This window comes from Podarcis pityusensis, assembly GCF_964106645.2.
Source record: "Podarcis pityusensis genome assembly, chromosome: 4".
Lineage (NCBI taxonomy): Eukaryota > Metazoa > Chordata > Lepidosauria > Squamata > Lacertidae > Podarcis > Podarcis pityusensis.
In genome coordinates, this window is record NC_138027.1 from 103,214,906 (window position 1) to 103,223,070 (window position 8,165).

Below are 8,165 nucleotides of genomic sequence, written 5' to 3' on the forward strand. Positions count from 1 at the left end.
TGAGGGAGGAGGGGTGTGGTTTGAGGAAGAAAGGGAAGGGGCAAGAACCCAAGGAGCTGCAGTCTGCCCTGCCAATAGAGTACTGGTACCTTTTAATGCAGCCACTGGGTCTTTTAGGCAGTGGGGTTTCAGGCTGTGGGAGATTCTTTGGGGGAAGGTTCTCATATCCTGTTTGGAGTTTGGTGGCAGAGGGTTCAGGAGTGAGACGCAGACTCTGGCGCCAACAGATCCACATGCTGAGAGCCAGGGCATGAATACATCTCCCACTCAGGTCTCCCATTATAGGATTCTGCAGCTGACAATTTCTGGTCTGCGGCCACGATGTCTGTGGATGGACTTAATTGCTAAAGCATTCATGTGGCACAAAAGGTAGCCTGCCCCTTGGTTTTGTTCCCACACATTGATCTTTTAGCCTTTCTTCTAGAGACCTTTAAAAGAATGCTAAATCTCTGACATTTCAAGTCAGACTCTTGGACCGAAAAGAAAAGGCCTTCTGGTCCAGGACAAAAAGCAATGCTTTAAATTTTTTGAAATGAAAAGCACTGCAAAGTACACAAATGCCCATCAGCCAAAACGGCTGCACAAAATATTCACTTAATTCAACATTCTCCTAGCAATTAGCATACTCTGCCCTTCTCAGCTAACTTCAAAAAGGCTCATTTTGCCAAATTGCCAAATTGCTGCTTCTTTGCCTTCACTTTTTCCAACCTCTTTTGCCCTCACTGCCCTTAACTTGTCTAGCTGTGGCAACCTTGTGATTTTGTTTTTGAATTACCACGAAATCACCATGTCAGACAGAGCATTTTTTGGGTGGCGGAGTGAAGATATAGCAGGTAGAGAAGATCCCTCACTCACCTTTGATGGAGACAAAGACAGAGTTGGCATCCCCAAGGGGGAAATAGGTGAAAACATGTTGGCCACATGGAAGAGTATTGGAAGGGTATTGCTGACATCTGTCTGTCTTGGGAATCAATCAAGGCATATGCCTTTGGGGGTGAAATCAAACTGTTGGAGAGTTACAGCTCCTGTTGTGGTTGTGGAGTAGAAGCTGTTTTATAGTGTTTGGCGTAGAAATCAAATGACAACTACAATAACTACCACTGCTACTAATAGATAAAGAATAATGCATAGGAGCTACACATATTGCAAATTAGTTGACTAGCAAGCAAGGATATGCCTTGATTCTATTGAAACCATTCCTTTAGTCTTCCTTTAAAAAGCTTGCTGGGTTGCTGCTTTGAGGCAAGGTACACTTGTGTGTGTGTGTGTGTGTGTGTTTTAATGACACAAGACCGCAGACTATTACAAGTCTGAGACATCACTCACAATTAACACATTCTCATTAGAACTTGGTGATTGCTCCCTTTGGGTGGGCAGACAGGCAGGGAAGCAGGCAAGTGGCTGTCTTTAAAACTAATGACAAAGCTGCTTTGTTAATTAGCCGGCAGGGGGTGGCCAATTTCCTGTCTGCCTATAAACCAGACACTGAGTGCAGCATCATTTCTATGAAGTGTGCTGCCTCTGATGTATTGGATGTTTTAAGAGCTATGGTTTTCCAGATTGGGGACTTTCTTCCAGTAATCTAAAGCGCTACTGCTGTTGCATTTGCAAATTATTTTCTTCCTATTAAATCCCTAGTAAAAGGGCAGAGAGTACCATCAATGCAAGCTTCTCTATAAAGCTATGTACTTTTTCTCATTGCACTGTCTCGTCATCACATCTAGAGAAATGAGTGGGCATAGAAAAACTATTGTTCTCCCTGCCCCCTTTCCTTTTTCTGAATAAAAATCTAACACATTTATAGAACTAAAAAGAATTTCATCCAGACACACCAATTTTCTTTCACTCCCTTGTATACGCAATCATGTTCCTTAGCTCTTTTGTACTCAGGTGCCATTTTTTCACTGTTATAAAGGGGCTCCTGAGAGGGCCTGAAATAATTACACATCACATTTAAAGAAAAATAATTTGAAAAACCTCAGGAAGAGGCTAGATTCAAAATGACCAATCAGAAAGCCTCAAAAGAAATGCCTGATGACGCCTTCCTTTCAGTTCTAAGGAAACATTTCTCAAAAGAAAGGCCATCATTAAACTCAGAGCATAAAACATTTGGGTGGAAAGGAGGAGGAGGGAAACACTAAGCTGTTTAGCAATCTGGCTTCATCTCAGCTGAAAAGATATTGGTGGTCAGGAGGTCCAAGCATTCTTCGCCTATTGTTGACCACCTGACCTTATGAGATCCCCAGAAGACAAGCCACTCGCTTAGGAAACGGGAGCAGAAGGTCACAGCCACCTCTACAAGTGGGGGCGGGATGTTCCACCAAGAGCCATGCAAAATGCCATCAATTAAAATTCATTAGTCCAGAAGGAGTGTTGAGTGTGCACAGATGCTGCTATTACAAGTGTAACACCAGTAATTAGGAAGCAAAAGGAGGACTTCACAGCCTATACAATCTCTCTGTGCTTTCATATGCTTTGCCATAACTTAAATTTTGGTAGATTTCCCCTCCTTTGATCACAGATAAGGCTGAGTGAAGTCTTACCTCATGCCAGTTTTCTTTTTGTGTATAAATCAAAAAAGCTATTCCCCCCTTTCAGCATGTAAGCATGCATTTGTTAGACTTCTCTGCACCACTTTTTCTGCTTCTTCTTTGCTATTTTTAAAAACTTTAATTTTTCAGTGTCTGAAAGTACTTATAAGAAACAATTCCCATATATCCCCACCCCAAGAAGCATTCCATGCATGTACAATGTAAATGATACAGTATAAAATTAAGCAGGTTTATATAATAGTTTAGAGTTGATTATGTCAGTTAAGTGTCTTCTCTCTACCTTGACAGATTGTCTCAGAGTCAGCCGTGGGCAGTTGCTGATGCTCAGAACTGACTTGCTGTGATGCCATGTCACCCATGTGACTAGGTTGATGACATCATGTAGATATATCTGTCGTGACTGTGTCATAATGCTACATCTGGCTGATGTTGTAATAGACACTCATGGACAAAATCCCAAGCGACTTCACAGACAATAGGATTAAACAGCTCTCTGGGCAATGAGGCCAAGAGCAAAGAAAGCAAAGAAAAGGAAGGAAAGTGATGCCATGAAGCAGATACAGAAAATCAAAAAGGTGCTGAAAAACATAAAAACAAGGTGAATAACCCCCCCCCGCTGCCTGTAATTTAACTGACTGCTTCAAATATGCTAATTTGAAAGTGAATGCCAAACCTAGAGAATATTCAGTGCACCTTCAGCCAGAAGAAATATTTCCTGCCTTCTTTAACAAGTTCCTGGACTTCTGCTTTCTAATTTGGTTTAAGGCGCATAGCAAAAATCAATGAGATTACTGGATGGCAAGAAAAGTCCTGGGCTATTAAAAGTGCATTTAGTAATGATAGATGTCAATATTTAGTCAAGGGAAAAAAATTAAAGCCCATTTTATTCTTAATACATTTTCATGTGGCCTGTCATAGCTGACAGATGGCTTATCTCTTGGAGCACATCTGCAGTGTTCTGAAATAAATAGACTGCTGTCTTCAGGCTAGCTGGTAAAAAGTGCACAGCACCCAGAGCCAGAAATAAAGAGGCAAGACACAAGTAAGTGGGTTGAACGAGGACTACAATTTTTTTAAACTTCAAGGCAGATGTGATGAGAGACTGCGTGGGATGCTAGCTCTTCATGGATTAGTCCCACAGCTGGCCTGGTCAACTAACTGAGATGGCCTGCTGGCATGACTTGGCTCCCTCTAGAAACTGCAATTGTAAGTTACAGGTTCACATAGCAGGAAGACATAACTTCTTGTTAGGTAGATTTTATCACGTTGGGCCACCTTCAGTCTTGTTCCAGTTCTTCCAGACTTCCGAGTGTCCTGCTAGCACCCTTGTCAGCCAAGGTGATGTTTCTGGGCACCTTCCCATACTCATGCTGCCACCGGTATTTCCCGCTGTCTACCTTCTGGCAAAAAGACACGACACAAGAAGAAAGCAAGACATGAACAAAATAGCCACAGCCAGTCAGTTGATGTATCACAGTTAAAGGCCAACCCAAAAGACGGAACATCTCACAGGATGTGAAAAACATGCCAGCCATATGGCCAGTCAGGGATGACACCAAAATACCTTCCTGACTCACTGAAAGAGCCAACAGCCAGTCTGCTCCTTTATTCAAGTGTGGGGGTAGATTTGCCTGCCTGATTGCCCTGCCTGTAGCTAAATATAAGTGTGGGCCATGCCTTGCTCCCACAGTCTTATGAGACCTTCAAACCAAACCTCAGATCTTGCAAAACTGAAAGCAATATGCCTGTAACTTCACAGTGTAAGTAATATCTTTTGGGCTGGGTGGTCCTAGGTAGCAGTGAGAAAATGAAGAGAACAGACATCAATAGGTGGGATTAGACATAACAAAGGTCTTATATATTCTGCACTCTCACATCCGGGAGATGAGGAGATGGCCAGTCCTAGAGAGGGTTGCGCTTCCCTGGAAGGAGCATGTGTGCAGCTTGAGGGTGCTCCTGGCTTCAACACTGCCAATGAAGGCTCAGGTGGCCATGGTAGCTGGGAGTGCCCTTTTCCAGCTAAGGCCCCTTGTTGGACAGAAATGACTTGGCTACTGCACTCCATGCTCTGGTACCTTCCAGACTGCATTATTGTTATGTGCTCTGCATGGGGCTACACTTGAAGATGACTTGGAAACTTCAATTGGTCCAAAATGCAGTGGCCAGATTACTAGCTGTGGTTCATTTTGATGCCAAACTTCCCACAACAATTTGGATCCCATATAATCCCTGTTTTAAAACAGCTGCGTTGGTCGTTGGTTTGTTTCTGAGCTCAATTCAAGGTACTCACATTGGTGTTTAAATCCTTAAAATGACTCAGTCCCCACCTATCTGAAAGACAACCTCCATTCCTACAGACCCTCTCAGGTGTTAGGATTAGCAGAGGGGGCCCTCTTGGTAGTTCCCCCATCCTCCAAAGCTCAGGGGATGGTGACCTAGGAGAAGGCATTCTCTGTGGCAGCTCCTAAATTATAGAACTTCTGCCCCACAGAATTGTGCCCGGAGTCTTCATTCTACAGTTTTCGGCAAATACTGAAGATGCACCTCCTTATCGTGGCCTTTGAGACCTGGGATAGACAGTTGCAATCGAAATTATTAAACCCCTATAGCAAATCAGGTTTATTATCAAAATTTACAGACTGTCAGCTGTTTGCAATGAGCAAACAAAACAAAAACAATTGAAATAGCTCAACATAATGGATGCTTCAAGTGGTTTCCCCAAATTCAGCTGAAAATGCAACTTATACTGGCTTCCCTGGTCTCACTATTATTCAACCCGCTGAACAGAATCCCTCACGACAGCACAGATACCACAAGTGTTGTCTCAAGCATACCTGATGCAACTAATCAAGGGCTCCAATAGTTGTGCTTCAGCTGCAACAATGAAATACCTGAACTGGCCAGGGGGTTGCTGAGTGTCAAATTTAGAAATGTTAGAAATATGGTTAAGTCAAGAGAACGGTTTGAGAAGGTAAGAGAAGAGATCATTGCCCTTCACAAACAAGGAGCAGGATACAAAAAATAGTGAGGGCACTGAATGTTCCGAGAGACACTGTTGGAAGCATAGTTTGCAAGTTCAAAGTTAAAGGAACAGTGGTTACACTACCTGGATGGGGCAGAAAAAGGAAGCTATCTGTGGCAGAAACCAGTTTTCTATATCTTTTCAGGACCTGTTCTGTTTTTAGTGATAGCATTTTAAAATAATTGTCTGTTTTTAAAATGGTTTTTCATGTTGTATTTTGAATTGGAACCTGAGGGTGAAGGATGGGTAATAAATTAAAATTATGAACAACCACCACCACCAGAATATGTAATAACTTTATTCATGACACAGCATGTTCTCTACATCTACTCCCTTGGTACCAATTTGAATAATCTATCCTGGTGAGGTGATGTATCTAGGAAGACTGACTGTGCTCCAGATAGAGTCCAGTTGCTGTTGGGGGGGTAGGACAGGGGGTGCAGGGGGGACAACCTCTCTCTCATCCTGGGCTCAGCTGAGCTGTCATCTCAAACATGATGACTGCAGGGAACTGATAGGATGAAAGTGGGGTTGGAGAAAGGGCTTTTCTCGGCTTTCAACCCACCTGCTGCCATTTCCACCTGGCTAGGTAGGGCCACCACTCACTTCAATCAGGGTGAGAGTGGTAGAGCGGCAGATCCAAAACACTTCTCAGGCCATCAGCTCAGTTCTCTGTAACTGACAACTAGCAGCTGTATTTGAGATGACATGGAGTGCTTTCTGTGCTGGTGTCTGTGAAGGCTAGCTACTTTCTGCCATTTTGTGTTCATGTTTTGGTAGGATCCAACTCCTTTTTGAGAGCCCCCCCCCCCAAAAAAGAGAGTTAATGAGCATTGCCATTCAAATAATGTGCATGCACTGTGTCTTGTGATCAATTCTGTGGGGCAAGGCTTGCATGAATTTTATTCAAGTTGGCACCACTGGCACTGATGGTAATAAAACACTGGCCATTTGGGGGCTTTCCTGTGGTTGGTGTCTCTGGTGCTCCCACCAGTGTCACTTTTCCTCACCTGCCTGTTTGCAGCCAGAAGGGGGAGTTCTGGTAGTGGGCAATGCTGGTGTCACTCTGCAGGTGGTGGCAAGCGGGAAGTGAAATGAACCCAGTAGCTCAAAAGGTTCTGGACTGCTCTGCCAGACTTGAGGGAAGTTGCAGTGGTGCTATCTTGCCTAGTCTGATGCCCTTGAAATTTTCTTCTCTTGCCTTGAAATAGGCTTAGTTCTTCTTAACAGATATAGAACATTGGTTCATTTAATATTTCAGCAGCTACCAGTGTGATATGAGGGTGGGTTACCTCTGTTCCTCTGACTTCCTTCCCCCACTGCAGGAGATGCCATTCCCTCTAGGTTAGGCTATGGAGTGATAGGGGCTTTTCAGAGAGGGCAGCCCAGCAAGGCCCTGACATACAATTTTATGTATTTAGTTCTAGTGGAAAAGAATCTTAGCTGAGCTACCTTTAAAAGATAAGAAACAATTCTCTTCAAAATTACACTTTGATTGAAGTGCAAAAGTTCAAAGCCAAAACCAGCTAAATATATAGTGGAGAAAATAGCACACATTCCTTAGTAATGAAAAGTATAGCAATTTATCACATGCTACATTCGTCTAGTTTGACTTTCATTTTTTATATATATCTAAAAGTTTTTAAAAAGGGAAATTATAGGTATATTTCATTGAAGCATAAAGAACTCCTGAAGGCTCATTGCAAACTCTCACCCCGCATGTGAAATGAAAAAAGAGGAGGAGGTAGTGGATTTAAGTAACTGCAGACAATCGGTATTGTAAATAATTGAAAATGCAAGATATCAATTAAGTTAATTGCAAGTAGCCACAGGTACCTTATCTTCGCCCATATTAAAATGCAAAGCAATTATTGCAAAGTTGTGATAAGAAATGTACACAATAAAATTCTAACTCCAGCCACAGAGAAGCTAACTTTTATGGCACAGAGCAGAAGTTAAAGCTATAGGGCACCATCAGCTAAGATGCTTCCCTGTGGAAGCTCCATTGACAAGAAAGGGGGTTTCATGATTTCTATAGAGGCCGGCAAAGGCAGCAGCAGGTGAGCCACACCTATGGGGAAGAAACATCTACAGCCTCTCATGGAGCATCTTGCACCCACATCCTCCATTTCTACTGCAGTGAACAGGTGACCTAGTAAGCAGAGTTACTGCGGTTGGTTGGTTGGATGGATCTTTTTAGCACACATTTTAGAGCACAGCAAACTGTACAAGATGTCTGCATGCTCCACGTGGCATGGATGACGGCAGTAGGAAGGGACTTGCTTCTTGCTGCTCATTGAGTCAAGTGCTCAATTTCTGCTGCAGCAGAGAGGCAACCTGGGAATAGATGTTCCTAGACTTTGTTAAACGGGATGTTTTGAATGCTGAGGCACCAACTATAAGGGATGATTGCGGGCAGTTCCTGGTGTGGCACTGCTGGATGGGCATGTCCCTTTGGTGAGAGGATGCAGCAATAAGGAAGGCCAAGATGAGCTACTACACAATAATTATTTCTTGTGGTGAGTAATAAACTTGGTATATGGGCTAGATAGTATAGATGACAAGAAGGTCATTTTATTTTTTCTCCTCTG

The 8,165-nt window shown here is 43.1% G+C and overlaps 1 long non-coding RNA gene across 1 annotated transcript; it reads right to left on the bottom strand.

Moving 5' to 3' along the window:
• Nucleotides 1-3,599: 3,599 nt before the first annotated feature.
• Nucleotides 3,600-5,031, bottom strand: LOC308475972. Its single transcript, XR_013985599.1, has 2 exons — nt 4,428-5,031; nt 3,600-3,952 (listed from the first exon to the last, which is right to left on the bottom strand). It is a non-coding gene; the product is annotated as an uncharacterized lncRNA (long non-coding RNA).
• Between the last annotated feature and the right edge of the window lie 3,134 nt (nt 5,032-8,165).